This window comes from Synchiropus splendidus, chromosome 2, assembly GCF_027744825.2.
Source record: "Synchiropus splendidus isolate RoL2022-P1 chromosome 2, RoL_Sspl_1.0, whole genome shotgun sequence".
In the NCBI taxonomy this organism is placed as follows: Eukaryota; Metazoa; Chordata; class Actinopteri; order Syngnathiformes; family Callionymidae; genus Synchiropus; species Synchiropus splendidus.
The window spans coordinates 5,665,259-5,683,470 of NC_071335.1; positions in this window are offsets into that span (position 1 = coordinate 5,665,259).

Genomic DNA, 18,212 nt, shown 5'->3' on the forward strand with positions numbered 1-18,212 from the left:
ATGTTTGGCGTTCCGAAACCCACCTTATCTCAGGCTGAAAAGCGTTTTTACGCATTGTGCCATAACTTTTCAGGGAAGCTTCAGAACATGAAATTTTAACCTCCCACTATAGCAGAAAGGGTCTTTCTAGTAGGTGCACATCAAATCTAAGCTCTCTGAAGTGTTTTTCGAAAGTTATCAACACTTTTATGTTTGGCGTTCCGAAACCCACCTTATCTCAGGCTGAAAAGCGTTTTTGTGCATTGTGCCATAACTTTTCAGGGAAGCTTCAGAACATGAAATTTTAACCTCCCACTATAGCAGAAAGGGTCTTTCTAGTAGTTGCACATCAAATCTAAACTGTCTGAAGTGTTTTTCCAAAGTTATCAACACTTTTATGTTTGGCGTTCCGAAACCCACCTTATCTCAGGCTGAAAAGCGTTTTTGTGCATTGTGCCATAACTTTTCAGGGAAGCTTCAGAACATGAAATTTTAACCTCCCACTATAGCAGAAAGGGTCTTTATCGTAGTTGCACATCAAATCTAAACTGTCTGAAGTGTTTTTCCAAAGTTATCAACACTTTTATGTTTGGCGTTCCGAAACCCACCTTATCTCAGGCTGAAAAGCGTTTTTGTGCATTGTGCCATAACTTTTCAGGGAAGCTTCAGAACATGAAATTTTAACCTCCCACTATAGCAGAAAGGGTCTTTCTAGTAGTTGCACATCAAATCTAAGCTGTCTGAAGTGTTTTTCAAAAGTTATCAACACTTTTATGTTTGGCGTTCCGAAACCCACCTTATCTCAGGCTGAAAAGCGTTTTTGTGCATTGTGCCATAACTTTTCAGGAAAGCTTCAGAACATGAAATTTTAACCTCCCACTATAGCAGAAAGGGTCTTTCTAGTAGGTGCACATCAAATCTAAGCTCTCTGGAGTGTTTTTCGAAAGTTATCAACACTTTTATGTTTGGCGTTCCGAAAACCACCTTATCTCAGGCTGAAAAGCGTTTTTGTGCATTGTGCCATAAATTTTCAGGGAAGCTTCAGAACATGAAATTTTAACCTCCCACTATAGCAGAAAGGGTCTTTCTAGTAGTTGCACATCAAATCTAAACTGTCTGAAGTGTTTTTCCAAAGTTATCAACACTTTTATGTTTGGCGTTCCGAAACCCACCTTATCTCAGGCTGAAAAGCGTTTTTGTGAATTGTGCCATAACTTTTCAGGGAAGCTTCAGAACATGAAATTTTAACCTCCCACTATAGCAGAAAGGGTCTTTCTAGTAGTTGCACATCAAATCTAAGCTGTCTGAAGTGTTTTTCAAAAGTTATCAACACTTTTATGTTTGGCGTTCCGAAACCCACCTTATCTCAGGCTGAAAAGCGTTTTTGTGCATTGTGCCATAACTTTTCAGGAAAGCTTCAGAACATGAAATTTTAACCTCCCACTATAGCAGAAAGGGTCTTTCTAGTAGTTGCACATCAAATCTAAACTGTCTGAAGTGTTTTTCCAAAGTTATCAACACTTTTATGTTTGGCGTTCCGAAACCCACCTTATCTCAGGCTGAAAAGCGTTTTTGTGCATTGTGCCATAACTTTTCAGGGAAGCTTCAGAACATGAAATTTTAACCTCCCACTATAGCAGAAAAGGTCTTTCTAGTAGGTGCACATCAAATCTAAGCTCTCTGAAGTGTTTTTCGAAAGTTATCAACACTTTTATGTTTGGCGTTCCGAAACCCACCTTATCTCAGGCTGAAAAGCGTTTTTGTGCATTGTGCCATAACTTTTCAGGAAAGCTTCAGAACATGAAATTTTAACCTCCCACTATAGCAGAAAGGGTCTTTCTAGTAGGTGCACATCAAATCTAAGCTCTCTGAACTGTTTTTCGAAAGTTATCAACACTTTTATGTTTGGCGTTCCGAAACCCACCTTATCTCAGGCTGAAAAGCGTTTTTGTGCATTGTGCCATAACTTTTCAGGAAAGCTTCAGAACATGAAATTTTAACCTCCCACTATAGCAGAAAGGGTCTTTCTAGTAGTTGCACATCAAATCTAAACTGTCTGAAGTGTTTTTCCAAAGTTATTAACACTTTTATGTTTGGCGTTCCGAAACGCACCTTATCTCAGGCTGAAAAGCGTTTTTGTGCATTGTGCCATAACTTTTCAGGGAAGCTTCAGAACATGAAATTTTAACCTCCCACTATAGCAGAAAGGGTCTTTCTAGTAGTTGCACATCAAATCTAAACTGTCTGAAGTGTTTTTCCAAAGTTATCAACACTTTTATGTTTGGCGTTCCGAAACCCACCTTATCTCAGGCTGAAAAGCGTTTTTACGCATTGTGCCATAACTTTTCAGGGAAGCTTCAGAACATGAAATTTTAACCTCCCACTATAGCAGAAAGGGTCTTTCTAGTAGGTGCACATCAAATCTAAGCTCTCTGAAGTGTTTTTCGAAAGTTATCAACACTTTTATGTTTGGCGTTCCGAAACCCACCTTATCTCAGGCTGAAAAGCGTTTTTGTGCATTGTGCCATAACTTTTCAGGGAAGCTTCAGAACATAAAATTTTAACCTCCCACTATAGCAGAAAGGGTCTTTCTAGTAGTTGCACATCAAATCTAAACTGTCTGAAGTGTTTTTCCAAAGTTATCAACACTTTTATGTTTGGCGTTCCGAAACCCACCTTATCTCAGGCTGAAAAGCGTTTTTGTGCATTGTGCCATAACTTTTCAGGGAAGCTTCAGAACATGAAATTTTAACCTCCCACTATAGCAGAAAGGGTCTTTCTAGTAGGTGCACATCAAATCTAAGCTCTCTGAACTGTTTTTCGAAAGTTATCAACACTTTTATGTTTGGCGTTCCGAAACCCACCTTATCTCAGGCTGAAAAGCGTTTTTGTGCATTGTGCCATAACCTTTCAGGAAAGCTTCAGAACATGAAATTTTAGCCTCCCACTATAGCAGAAAGGGTCTTTCTAGTAGTTGCACATCAAATCTAAACTGTCTGAAGTGTTTTTCCAAAGTTATTAACACTTTTATGTTTGGCGTTCCGAAACGCACCTTATCTCAGGCTGAAAAGCGTTTTTGTGCATTGTGCCATAACTTTTCAGGGAAGCTTCAGAACATGAAATTTTAACCTCCCACTATAGCAGAAAGGGTCTTTCTAGTAGTTGCACATCAAATCTAAACTGTCTGAAGTGTTTTTCCAAAGTTATCAACACTTTTATGTTTGGCGTTCCGAAACCCACCTTATCTCAGGCTGAAAAGCGTTTTTACGCATTGTGCCATAACTTTTCAGGGAAGCTTCCGAACATGAAATTTTAACCTCCCACTATAGCAGAAAGGGTCTTTCTAGTAGGTGCACATCAAATCTAAGCTCTCTGAAGTGTTTTTCGAAAGTTATCAACACTTTTATGTTTGGCGTTCCGAAACCCACCTTATCTCAGGCTGAAAAGCGTTTTTGTGCATTGTGCCATAACTTTTCAGGGAAGCTTCAGAACATAAAATTTTAACCTCCCACTATAGCAGAAAGGGTCTTTCTAGTAGTTGCACATCAAATCTAAACTGTCTGAAGTGTTTTTCCAAAGTTATCAACACTTTTATGTTTGGCGTTCCGAAACCCACCTTATCTCAGGCTGAAAAGCGTTTTTACGCATTGTGCCATAACTTTTCAGGGAAGCTTCAGAACATGAAATTTTAACCTCCCACTATAGCAGAAAGGGTCTTTCTAGTAGGTGCACATCAAATCTAAGCTCTCTGAAGTGTTTTTCGAAAGTTATCAACACTTTTATGTTTGGCGTTCCGAAACCCACCTTATCTCAGGCTGAAAAGCGTTTTTGTGCATTGTGCCATAACTTTTCAGGGAAGCTTCAGAACATGAAATTTTAACCTCCCACTATAGCAGAAAGGGTCTTTCTAGTAGTTGCACATCAAATCTAAACTGTCTGAAGTGTTTTTCCAAAGTTATCAACACTTTTATGATTGGCGTTCCGAAACCCACCTTATCTCAGGCTGAAAAGCGTTTTTGTGCATTGTGCCATAACTTTTCAGGGAAGCTTCAGAACATGAAATTTTAACCTCCCACTATAGCAGAAAGGGTCTTTATCGTAGTTGCACATCAAATCTAAACTGTCTGAAGTGTTTTTCCAAAGTTATCAACACTTTTATGTTTGGCGTTCCGAAACCCACCTTATCTCAGGCTGAAAAGCGTTTTTGTGCATTGTGCCATAACTTTTCAGGGAAGCTTCAGAACATGAAATTTTAACCTCCCACTATAGCAGAAAGGGTCTTTCTAGTAGTTGCACATCAAATCTAAGCTGTCTGAAGTGTTTTTCAAAAGTTATCAACACTTTTATGTTTGGCGTTCCGAAACCCACCTTATCTCAGGCTGAAAAGCGTTTTTGTGCATTGTGCCATAACTTTTCAGGAAAGCTTCAGAACATGAAATTTTAACCTCCCACTATAGCAGAAAGGGTCTTTCTAGAAGTTGCACATCAAATCTAAACTGTCTGAAGTGTTTTTCCAAAGTTATCAACACTTTTATGTTTGGCGTTCCGAAACCCACCTTATCTCAGGCTGAAAAGCGTTTTTGTGCATTGTGCCATAACTTTTCAGGGAAGCTTCAGAACATGAAATTTTTACCTCCCACTATAGCAGAAAGGGTCTTTCTAGTAGTTGCACATCAAATCTAAACTGTCTGAAGTGTTTTTCCAAAGTTATTAACACTTTTATGTTTGGCGTTCCGAAACGCACCTTATCTCAGGCTGAAAAGCGTTTTTGTGCATTGTGCCATAACTTTTCAGGGAAGCTTCAGAACATGAAATTTTAACCTCCCACTATAGCAGAAAGGGTCTTTCTAGTAGTTGCACATCAAATCTAAACTGTCTGAAGTGTTTTTCCAAAGTTATCAACACTTTTATGTTTGGCGTTCCGAAACCCACCTTATCTCAGGCTGAAAAGCGTTTTTACGCATTGTGCCATAACTTTTCAGGGAAGCTTCAGAACATGAAATTTTAACCTCCCACTATAGCAGAAAGGGTCTTTCTAGTAGGTGCACATCAAATCTAAGCTCTCTGAAGTGTTTTTCGAAAGTTATCAACACTTTTATGTTTGGCGTTCCGAAACCCACCTTATCTCAGGCTGAAAAGCGTTTTTGTGCATTGTGCCATAACTTTTCAGGGAAGCTTCAGAACATGAAATTTTAACCTCCCACTATAGCAGAAAGGGTCTTTCTAGTAGTTGCACATCAAATCTAAGCTGTCTGAAGTGTTTTTCAAAAGTTATCAACACTTTTATGTTTGGCGTTCCGAAACCCACCTTATCTCAGGCTGAAAAGCGTTTTTGTGCATTGTGCCATAACTTTTCAGGAAAGCTTCAGAACATAAAATTTTAACCTCCCACTATAGCAGAAAGGGTCTTTCTAGTAGTTGCACATCAAATCTAAACTGTCTGAAGTGTTTTTCCAAAGTTATCAACACTTTTATGTTTGGCGTTCCGAAACCCACCTTATCTCAGGCTGAAAAGCGTTTTTACGCATTGTGCCATAACTTTTCAGGGAAGCTTCAGAACATGAAATTTTAACCTCCCACTATAGCAGAAAGGGTCTTTCTAGTAGTTGCACATCAAATCTAAACTGTCTGAAGTGTTTTTCCAAAGTTATCAACACTTTTATGTTTGGCGTTCCGAAACCCACCTTATCTCAGGCTGAAAAGCGTTTTTGTGCATTGTGCCATAACTTTTCAGGGAAGCTTCAGAACATGAAATTTTAACCTCCCACTATAGCAGAAAGGGTCTTTCTAGTAGTTGCACATCAAATCTAAACTGTCTGAAGTGTTTTTCCAAAGTTATCAACACTTTTATGTTTGGCGTTCCGAAACCCACCTTATCTCAGGCTGAAAAGCGTTTTTGTGCATTGTGCCATAACTTTTCAGGGAAGCTTCAGAACATGAAATTTTAACCTCCCACTATAGCAGAAAGGGTCTTTCTAGTAGTTGCACATCAAATCTAAGCTGTCTGAAGTGTTTTTCAAAAGTTATCAACACTTTTATGTTTGGCGTTCCGAAACCCACCTTATCTCAGGCTGAAAAGCGTTTTTGTGCATTGTGCCATAACTTTTCAGGAAAGCTTCAGAACATGAAATTTTAACCTCCCACTATAGCAGAAAGGGTCTTTCTAGTAGTTGCACATCAAATCTAAACTGTCTGAAGTGTTTTTCCAAAGTTATCAACACTTTTATGTTTGGCGTTCCGAAACCCACCTTATCTCAGGCTGAAAAGCGTTTTTGTGCATTGTGCCATAACTTTTCAGGGAAGCTTCAGAACATGAAATTTTAACCTCCCACTATAGCAGAAAGGGTCTTTCTAGTAGTTGCACATCAAATCTAAGCTGTCTGAAGTGTTTTTCAAAAGTTATCATCACTTTTATGTTTGGCGTTCCGAAACCCACCTTATCTCAGGCTGAAAAGCGTTTTTGTGCATTGTGCCATAACTTTTCAGGAAAGCTTCAGAACATGAAATTTTAACCTCCCACTATAGCAGAAAGGGTCTTTCTAGTAGTTGCACATCAAATCTAAACTGTCTGAAGTGTTTTTCCAAAGTTATCAACACTTTTATGTTTGGCGTTCCGAAACCCACCTTATCTCAGGCTGAAAAGCGTTTTTTACGCACTGTGCCATAACTTTTCAGGGAAGCTTCAGAACATGAAATTTTAACCTCCCACTATAGCAGAAAGGGTCTTTCTAGTAGGTGCACATCAAATCTAAGCTCTCTGAAGTGTTTTTCGAAAGTTATCAACACTTTTATGTTTGGCGTTCCGAAACCCACCTTATCTCAGGCTGAAAAGCGTTTTTGTGCATTGTGCCATAACTTTTCAGGGAAGCTTCAGAACATGAAATTTTAACCTCCCACTATAGCAGAAAGGGTCTTTCTAGTAGTTGCACATCAAATCTAAACTGTCTGAAGTGTTTTTCCAAAGTTATCAACACTTTTATGTTTGGCGTTCCGAAACCCACCTTATCTCAGGCTGAAAAGCGTTTTTACGCATTGTGCCATAACTTTTCATGGAAGCTTCAGAACATGAAATTTTAACCTCCCACTATAGCAGAAAGGGTCTTTCGCGTAGGTGCACATCAAATCTAAGCTGTCTGAAGTGTTTTTCGAAAGTTATGAACACTTTTATGTTTGGCGTTCCGAAACCCACCTTATCTCAGGCTGAAAAGCGTTTTTGTGCATTGTGCCATAACTTTTCAGGGAAGCTTCAGAACATGAAATTTTAACCTCCCACTATAGCAGAAAGGGTCTTTCTAGTAGTTGCACATCAAATCTAAGCTGTCTGAAGTGTTTTTCCAAAGTTATCAACACTTTTATGTTTGGCGTTCCGAAACCCACCTTATCTCAGGCTGAAAAGCGTTTTTGTGCATTGTGCCATAACTTTTCAGGAAAGCTTCAGAACATGAAATTTTAACCTCCCACTATAGCAGAAAGGGTCTTTCTAGTAGGTGCACATCAAATCTAAGCTCTCTGAAGTGTTTTTCGAAAGTTATCAACACTTTTATGTTTGGCGTTCCGAAACCCACCTTATCTCAGGCTGAAAAGCGTTTTTGTGCATTGTGCCATAACTTTTCAGGGAAGCTTCAGAACATGAAATTTTAACCTCCCACTATAGCAGAAAGGGTCTTTCTAGTAGTTGCACATCAAATCTAAGCTGTCTGAAGTGTTTTTCAAAAGTTATCAACACTTTTATGTTTGGCGTTCCGAAACCCACCTTATCTCAGGCTGAAAAGCGTTTTTGTGCATTGTGCCATAACATTTCAGGAAAGTTTCAGAACATGAAATTTTAACCTCCCACTATAGCAGAAAGGGTCTTTCTAGTAGTTGCACATCAAATCTAAACTGTCTGAAGTGTTTTTCCAAAGTTATCAACACTTTTATGTTTGGCGTTCCGAAACCCACCTTTTCTCAGGCTGAAAAGCGTTTTTACGCATTGTGCCATAACTTTTCAGGGAAGCTTCAGAACATGAAATTTTAACCTCCCACTATAGCAGAAAGGGTCATTCTAGTAGGTGCACATCAAATCTAAGCACTCTGAAGTGTTTTTCGAAAGTTATCAACACTTTTATGTTTGGCGTTCCGAAACGCACCTTATCTCAGGCTGAAAAGCGTTTTTGTGCATTGTGCCATAACTTTTCAGGAAAGCTTCAGAACATGAAATTTTAACCTCCCACTATAGCAGAAAGGGTCTTTCTAGTAGTTGCACATCAAATCTAAACTGTCTGAAGTGTTTTTCCAAAGTTATTAACACTTTTATGTTTGGCGTTCCGAAACCCACCTTATCTCAGGCTGAAAAGCGTTTTTGTGCATTGTGCCATAACTTTTCAGGGAAGCTTCAGAACATGAAATTTTAACCTCCCACTATAGCAGAAAGGGTCTTTCTAGTAGTTGCACATCAAATCTAAACTGTCTAAAGTGTTTTTCCAAAGTTATCAACACTTTTATGTTTGGCGTTCCGAAACCCACCTTATCTTAGGCTGAAAAGCGTTTTTACGCATTGTGCCATAACTTTTCAGGGAAGCTTCAGAACATGAAATTTTAACCTCCCACTATAGCAGAAAGGGTCTTTCTAGTAGGTGCACATCAAATCTAAGCTGTCTGAAGTGTTTTTCGAAAGTTATCAACACTTTTATGTTTGGCGTTCCGAAACCCACCTTATCTCAGGCTGAAAGGCGTTTTTGTGCATTGTGCCATAACTTTTCAGGGAAGCTTCAGAACATGAAATTTTAACCTCCCACTATAGCAGAAAGGGTCTTTCTAGGAGTTGCACATCAAATCTAAGCTGTCTGAAGTGTTTTTCAAAAGTTATCAGCACTTTTATGTTTGGCGTTCCGAAACCCACCTTATCTCAGGCTGAAAAGCATTTTTGTGCATTGTGCCATAACTTTTCAGGAAAGCTTCAGAACATGAAATTTTAACCTCCCACTATAGCAGAAAGGGTCTTTCTAGTAGTTGCACATCAAATCTAAACTGTCTGAAGTGTTTTTCCAAAGTTATCAACACTTTTATGTTTGGCGTTCCGAAACCCACCTTATCTCAGGCTGAAAAGCGTTTTTACGCATTGTGCCATAACTTTTCAGGGAAGCTTCAGAACATGAAATTTTAACCTCCCACTATAGCAGAAAGGGTCTTTCTAGTAGGTGCACATCAAATCTAAGCTCACTGAAGTGTTTTTCGAAAGTTATCAACACTTTTATGTTTGGCGTTCCGAAACCCACCTTATCTCAGGCTGAAAAGCGTTTTTGTGCATTGTGCCATAACTTTTCAGGGAAGCTTCAGAACATGAAATTTTAACCTCCCACTATAGCAGAAAGGGTCTTTCCAGTAGTTGCACATCAAATCTAAGCTGTCTGAAGTGTTTTTCAAAAGTTATCAACACTTTTATGTTTGGCGTTCCGAAACCCACCTTATCTCAGGCTGAAAAGCGTTTTTGTGCATTGTGCCATAACTTTTCAGGGAAGCTTCAGAACATGAAATTTTAACCTCCCACTATAGCAGAAAGGGTCTTTCTAGTAGTTGCACATCAAATCTAAGCTGTCTGAAGTGTTTTTCAAAAGTTATCAACACTTTTATGTTTGGCGTTCCGAAACCCACCTTATCTCAGGCTGAAAAGCGTTTTTGTGCATTGTGCCATAACTTTTCAGGAAAGCTTCAGAACATGAAATTTTAACCTCCCACTATAGCAGAAAGGGTCTTTCTAGTAGTTGCACATCAAATCTAAACTGTCTGAAGTGTTTTTCCAAAGTTATCAACACTTTTATGTTTGGCGTTCCGAAACCCACCTTATCTCAGGCTGAAAAGCGTTTTTGTGCATTGTGCCATAACTTTTCAGGGAAGCTTCAGAACATGAAATTTTAACCTCCCACTATAGCAGAAAGGGTCTTTCTAGTAGTTGCACATCAAATCTAAGCTGTCTGAAGTGTTTTTCAAAAGTTATCAACACTTTTATGTTTGGCGTTCCGAAACCCACCTTATCTCAGGCTGAAAAGCGTTTTTGTGCATTGTGCCATAACTTTTCAGGAAAGCTTCAGAACATGAAATTTTAACCTCCCACTATAGCAGAAAGGGTCTTTCTAGTAGTTGCACATCAAATCTAAACTGTCTGAAGTGTTTTTCCAAAGTTATCAACACTTTTATGTTTGGCGTTCCGAAACCCACCTTATCTCAGGCTGAAAAGCGTTTTTACGCATTGTGCCATAACTTTTCAGGGAAGCTTCAGAACATGAAATTTTAACCTCCCACTATAGCAGAAAGGGTCTTTCTAGTTGGTGCACATCAAATCTAAGCTCTCTGGAGTGTTTTTCGAAAGTTATCAACACTTTTATGTTTGGCGTTCCGAAACCCACCTTATCTCAGGCTGAAAAGCGTTTTTGTGCATTGTGCCATAACTTTTCAGGGAAGCTTCAGAACATGAAATTTTAACCTCCCACTATAGCAGAAAGGGTCTTTCTAGTAGTTGCACATCAAATCTAAACTGTCTGAAGTGTTTTTCCAAAGTTATTAACACTTTTATGTTTGGCGTTCCGAAACCCACCTTATCTCAGGCTGAAAAGCGTTTTTGTGCATTGTGCCATAACTTTTCAGGGAAGCTTCAGAACATGAAATTTTAACCTCCCACTATAGCAGAAAGGGTCTTTCTAGTAGTTGCACATCAAATCTAAACTGTCTGAAGTGTTTTTCCAAAGTTATCAACACTTTTATGTTTGGCGTTCCGAAACCCACCTTATCTCAGGCTGAAAAGCGTTTTTGTGAATTGTGCCATAACTTTTCAGGGAAGCTTCAGAACATAAAATTTTAACCTCCCACTATAGCAGAAAGGGTCTTTCTAGTAGTTGCACATCAAATCTAAACTGTCTGAAGTGTTTTTCCAAAGTTATCAACACTTTTATGTTTGGCGTTCCGAAACCCACCGTATCTCAGGCTGAAAAGCGTTTTTACGCATTGTGCCATAACTTTTCAGGGAAGCTTCAGAACATGAAATTTTAACCTCCCACTATAGCAGAAAGGGTCTTTCTAGTAGGTGCACATCAAATCTAAGCTGTCTGAAGTGTTTTTCGAAAGTTATCAACACTTTTATGTTTGGCGTTCCGAAACCCACCTTATCTCAGGCTGAAAAGCGTTTTTGTGCATTGTGCCATAACTTTTCAGGGAAGCTTCAGAACATGAAATTTTAACCTCCCACTATAGCAGAAAGGGTCTTTCTAGTAGTTGCACATCAAATCTAAGCTGTCTGAAGTGTTTTTCAAAAGTTATCAACACTTTTATGTTTGGCGTTCCGAAACCCACCTTATCTCAGGCTGAAAAGCGTTTTTGTGCATTGTGCCATAACTTTTCAGGAAAGCTTCAGAACATGAAATTTTAACCTCCCACTATAGCAGAAAGGGTCTTTCTAGTAGTTGCACATCAAATCTAAACTGTCTGAAGTGTTTTTCCAAAGTTATCAACACTTTTATGTTTGGCGTTCCGAAACCCACCTTATCTCAGGCTGAAAAGCGTTTTTACGCATTGTGCCATAACTTTTCAGGGAAGCTTCAGAACATGAAATTTTAACCTCCCACTATAGCAGAAAGGGTCTTTCTAGTAGGTGCACATCAAATCTAAGCTCTCTGAAGTGTTTTTCGAAAGTTATCAACACTTTTATGTTTGGCGTTCCGAAACCCACCTTATCTCAGGCTGAAAAGCGTTTTTGTGCATTGTGCCATAACTTTTCAGGAAAGCTTCAGAACATGAAATTTTAACCTCCCACTATAGCAGAAAGGGTCTTTCTAGTAGTTGCACATCAAATCTAAACTGTCTGAAGTGTTTTTCCAAAGTTATTAACACTTTTATGTTTGGCGTTCCGAAACCCACCTTATCTCAGGCTGAAAAGCGTTTTTGTGCATTGTGCCATAACTTTTCAGGGAAGCTTCAGAACATGAAATTTTAACCTCCCACTATAGCAGAAAGGGTCTTTCTAGTAGTTGCACATCATATCTAAACTGTCTGAAGTGTTTTTCCAAAGTTATTAATACTTTTATGTTTGGCGTTCCGAAACCCACCTTATCTCAGGCTGAAAAGCGTTTTTGTGCATTGTGCCATAACTTTTCAGGGAAGCTTCAGAACATGAAATTTTAACCTCCCACTATAGCAGAAAGGGTCTTTCTAGTAGTTGCACATCAAATCTAAACTGTCTGAAGTGTTTTTCCAAAGTTATTTGTTGTATATACTGGAAAATCGAAAATATTATAACTATGCTTTGCACTTATTATGAGCACTTATTGAATCTGTATGCTTTGCACTTTTGAACTTGCAGGGCATGCTCTAACCTCAGGGTGAATTTGTAAGCAGAACATGTTTTTAAGCCGAGCTTGCGATTATGGTTAACACTTAGAAGGAACGTTGTAATAATAGAACCTTGTGGTCTTCACTTAGAACATAAGTTACATTTATCAAAACAATGAAACTAACACTCAGCATGTTCAATGAATCTAAAACATCTGCATAAGACATAAGGGGTGTATCTAATGAAGTAAAAACTTTCCACTAAGGACGACAGCTAGAACACGTGATGAAAATTAAAACTTTCCACTGAAGATGACAAGAACACGTCACCCATCAATGACGCATTGGGGGATTGTTTATTGAAATCGGCAGTGTTGCTATAAAGGTCTAGGATAAACTGACCTCTCGCTCTCGCTCTTGATCCACGCTTTTGGCTTCATCCGTTTGCTGTAAGGTCTTGTATCTTAACTTGGGACGGTGCTCTTGCTCTTGCTCTTAGGCCATTTGATTTAACTCTTTTTGTTGTTCTCTTATGGTTTTTTATTATTGATTGGTTGATTTTTATGATTAATTCTTTTGACTTATCTCTTTTATTGCATATACTTTGAATATATTTTTTAGGATCTTTGACTTAATCCTTTTTATTGTGTATGCATTTTGATTATATGATTTTTGACATTTATGCATGTGCACTAGCGTCTGGCAGTGCCTTTGACTTTGTTGGGTATTAGTGTCTGGCAATACCCTTGAGTTTATTGATGATTGCTTTTATTATCCTTTTTTGAATTTTATTGTTTTATTACCCTTTTATCATTTTTGTATTGAATTTGATTCTTTATTGATTTTACTGTTTTGTTATCCTTTTTATCAATTTTTTGGAGAAATACTTTTGACATAAAAACAAAATAAAACTGAGTACGAATTAAGTACTGAAAAGGCACAACGGCATTGATCCCTGACTACTAAAGAATCGACTGGCTCCTGTACTACCATCAACTGGGTTATAGGTGAGTTAATGCTGGATTGAATTAATGTTTGATTCCCTTTCCTGTGCACATGTAGTGAATGTCTCGACTGGTAGCATTATTCCATCCTGAATTATTATGTCAATGATAAAGTGGTAGTTCAGAAGGTTGAGGTAATATTTTATTTAAGGAATGGATTGAGGATCTAATCATGTGTCCCTAAACGAAGCTAAGTAAAGAGACTACGGTAGAAGGTGTAAGCATTGTAAGGTCAAGAACCTGTTTCTCAACAGGTCGGGCGAATTAAATAACCCGCTCAGTGAAGCGCCGACACTACTCACTAATATAATAGGTGAAGTGGATACATCTATTATAGTTTTAGAACCGTGTCTGCAACAAGAGGCTGACTGAGTTGACCACACGAGGGGGCCCTTTACCAGAGAGGCAAAGGGAGGTAGTGTACTCGGAACTAGGGACGGCTTGTTACAGCCAATTGCCCTGTACACAAAACCTTGAAATCCAAAACCCGGCGACATGGCGCCCGAACAGGGACATGATTGAAAAACGTACAATCTATTTGTGAGTAACTGGACCCCAGATTGAAACTCTGACGGGAAAAGTTCGGTAGTAAATAGATAGATCCTACTATCTCTGAGTTTTGAATCAATGATATAGATTCAGACTCTATCACTCGACAAAGTACGATTTAGTTGACTCTGTAATTTATCAAGGAGCTGCCCCTTGGGACTGATCACCCCGAGTAGGGCAGTTAAAGTATTAAGGTAATTACAGTGCAACTGCTATAATAGCTGGAATACAGAAGTACAGCAAAAAGTCCCGTGAGGCCTTATAACGGGCACCCCATAAGAAGTCCGCCAGGGACAACTGGGGAACTGCAGCAGGAAGCAGCGGCATAGTTCGGGAAACTGTTCATAGCCGGTAAAGTGAATTCCTTGAATAATTTGACTGAGACTGCAGAATAAAAATGAGCAAAGAGGTTGTGCCTGAAAGCAGTGGAGTCTCTAAGAGAAGAGCCTCCATAGCCGAATCTGAGGTTTTGACTGCCCCCCCTGATATGTGGGTTGTAGCATCTTTTCTGATAATCGATGCACGATTAGAAAATCAGGAATTATGGGATATTTTGCCTTTCGGTTCGTATACGCTCCTTAATCCACGGAGGTGCCCAAGACCTACCGATAGTGCGGGTATAGCTTGTTGGGTGAAAGAGTTTTCCTGAAGCGGTGAAAGACTTTGACCAGGATCACCCGGGGGACTGGGCCCCAGGTGAGGCGCGTCCCTTGGACACCGGGGACTCGAGATTGCATACAATATTAATGGCCCATTACTTGCCTTTTGACGACAAGGACCCTGACGGTTCCTTTAAGATACTTTCGACAACTTATCACAACTCCTTGACTCATGCCGGAACGTGGGCCGTCATTGTTCCAATTTTTGGGACAGGAGTGTTCAATTTCCCTCTCGGAAGGGCAGTGGAAGTTTGTATTGATCACACTCGGGAATGGGTAAACCGTGACCCCGATTTTAACAGAATAGTAGTCCTTCTGGCTCCTGAGGCTGGGCTGCGGCAGGAAATACTCTGCCAATTAAAAGGGCGATTTAAAGTAGATCCAGTGAAAGTTCAGGACTATGCAGCGTCCAGTAATTATCGAGTTGATGCGACATTAATTGCTGAACTAATGAGGATGCCCGTTGTGGGCAAGTCATATAAGGAGTTTGTCTTTGACCGTGCCGTAGGGAATATTACTGACAGCTTTGTTCGTCAATACCAGCGCTACCCCGCTAAATCCGGAATGTATCCACACGCTGATCTCAAAGAACACCAAACGTTATACGGACCAACTGGCCCATCACCACTGACAAATATGGGGTCATTGGACACTGCATTACAAGAAATAGCCCATACTCCGACTGCAACTGCGCCACCCGCCTATGAAACTAGCGAGGCTCTCAGGGACCATGGCTATGCCACTCCAGTGAGGGTCCACTTCTCCCCGCCGTCAGAGGATGACTCTGATGAGGGAGAACCCCTGCACGTGAGTGAAAACAGCAGAGAAATTATTACTAGTCTGGAAAAAATGGCGGGACAACTTAGTGCGATCTCACAACAAATAGAAAGTCATCGGGATCAGATCAATAGAAGTTTAAGCCAGGGAAGATTAGAATATATTTCAGGTTCCCCGGAAAATCGCCCACAGCCTATGCAACCACTTAATCCCTCTAATGGCTTGATAGAGGCCTCGGGCCTTAATGCCCCAGGAAACTCTGATGCCAGAGACCCAGGGTTGAGTGAGTCAACTCCGGATGACATCCCGGTTATTAGAATGGACAATGGATCCATGTTTATTATTTTGCCCACTTCTACGGCTAAATATAAACCCACTGGGGACAATGTAGTGATCCCCTTAAGAAAGTGGAACGGACTAGATGAGGTGAGGGCATTTATTCCGTGGAAAAAGAAGATTGGCAGAAAGGACCTCGATTATCAACTTTCACTTTTGAGTGAAGAAGTTCGTGACCGGAGTTACCGAGCCTTTGAGCGGGTCCATCACCTTGACTTCACTGATTGCGAAGATTCCTCCGTGGCTACTGTCTGTTTGACACCGTTAGTGCATTCGCGCTCAGTAGAAGGTCAAATACACACCGGAGCCAGCAAAATTGCCCGGCTTGAATTGTCTAAGGTGACCCTTGACCTCAATCCTCCTGAATCATTGGGGGTTGTCACAAATACACAATTAGCACGATGGATGACGGCTACTTATGCGACGCTGGCCTCACTGGGTTATTTTGAAACAGTTAAGTGTCTGGTAGGAAACCGACAACTGGCAAAAACACTCTATGACACAGTATTACTTTTAAAACAGGATAACTTTGCAAAGTATCTAGATAATTCTCCTCAGCTGCAGCATGGCTTAGAGGAGGAGGAGCGCAGAGAGCCAGAGGAGCCTCGGGTTTCCTTCCGACCCTCCTCTGCGTCTACACCACGCCCCCCAACTTCTCTACCCAGGTCCCCACGTGACGAACGGCCCTCCTCTGTGTCTGCACCACGCCCCTCAACCCCTCTACCCAGGTCCCCACGTGGCGAACGACCATCAACGCCCCCTATTAACCGCCAGCCCACCCGAATGGTTCGAGCAAAAGACTCTAGAGGGCGTAAGATAACCTGGGGAGAGTACGACGCCACCAAGTGGCCGTGCGACCCCGGCAAGGAAGAATTAAGAGAACACCCTATGGCTCATTACTATGATCCGCTGGTACACCAGCAGCCTCCGGAGCCAGGGTGGAATAAAGAAATAATTACACCCCAGTGGTTTCCTCATGATAGGAAGGAAAGGGCCCGGAGAATGCGATCTCCCTCTGCTGAGGAAATAGGTGAGTGGCAAGGAGTGTCAAAATCTTTTAAGCGGGCGTATCTTGCACGAGGGTATGATGCACACCGTGATTCATTAACTGATATTTACTCTCATATGCCCAGGGCCACTCGCCAGCCGATGGAGCCCTGGGAGGGACAGTCTCAATGTCCCTCTGAACCTGACGATCAGACTAGCGATGAATCCGGCAGCGATAGTGACTCGCCTCTGGGTCCGCAGCCAGATCCCCCAACTCCCCCAAGACAGGGTGGCAGGATGGCCCCCGCAGGTAGGATAGGACGGCAGCGCACCCAGCTGGCAGTGTCGATTCTTGCAGGAGGCCCCCTATCGGAGCCCAGGCAAGACAGTGACGTCAGGGTGTCGAATAAAATTACCCTGGCAGACCTATGCAAAGCACTCCCAAAAAGAAGAGATAACGAATCCAACTGTGAGTATGTCAGGAGATTGAATAAGGAGTTATCTCCTGCTCAAATGACTGACCCGTTTATTAGTAAATATGTCTCCAGAGAGAATGGATTAGATTTAGTCCAAGGGCAGACATTAATGGATTTGTTAACCTCCGATGTGGCTACTTTACTCACTAGTCAGGTAGAAGCAACCATACAAGATTTGGTTGATAAAGTAAATAGAGGAGAAATGTCTCTTTTACAGGCTTATTCTATTCTGGCAGAAGAGGGGGCTGATGAGTCACAGGTTAAGAGTTTTCTGATTCAGATTAACTGCCCCGAGCAAGCAAAATTAGTTCTAGATCGAAACCAGCAAGACATCAGACCCGAGAGACAGGGTGGGGGCAAGCGCCCTCCATTCAACAAGAATATGAATGGCTCAGGCATGAATACCCACAGGAACCACAAAGACAGCAAAAGAGTGTGTGATGTCATTTATTCAGGGGAACCCAGTCAAAAGCCTCAGATCTGATAATGCTGCCATGTTTGCTTCTAAACACTTTCGTTTGTGGTTGGAACAGGTGGGGATACGACATGTCTTATCTATCCCGCACCAATCCAACACTAATGGAGTCGCGGAACGCGCAGTGCGCGCGGCAAAATCACAAATACTGTTGTATAAACATAGATGGCACTTACCTGAAAACCTCTTTGCCATTAACCAACAGCTCAGTCTCCCTAAGTTGCGGGGTCATGACCCTGCCCACTCTCACGGGCCCTCTGTATCGTTACAGGTGGGCAGTGAGGTGTGGATACTCTCCACTGGAAGGTCTACTACGATAGTGAAAGTCGAAGGGAACGTACTTACGGGAAAAGATGGCCACAGGTACCACCCCAAGCAACTTCGACTTAAGTGTAAAAATCAGGATGGAAGCTAACCGAGACCATGTGCCAGGATGGGTTCAGGGGGTAGGGGAAGACTATGTTAAAATGCACCCCGATCGAGTATTCCCGAATAATGGCCTCCTTGTTATGGCCTGGGATGATTCTAATCGTTCCTGGAAAAAGGGGATTGTTATGCCTTATACTCACCCCACCACCAGTGTTAGGTGGTCTAATTATGAACCTGGTGATTGTGCCCTTTGTGCTAAGCCCATTTTTGTCCTCATCTGGTCTGGTGATGCAAGGTACAA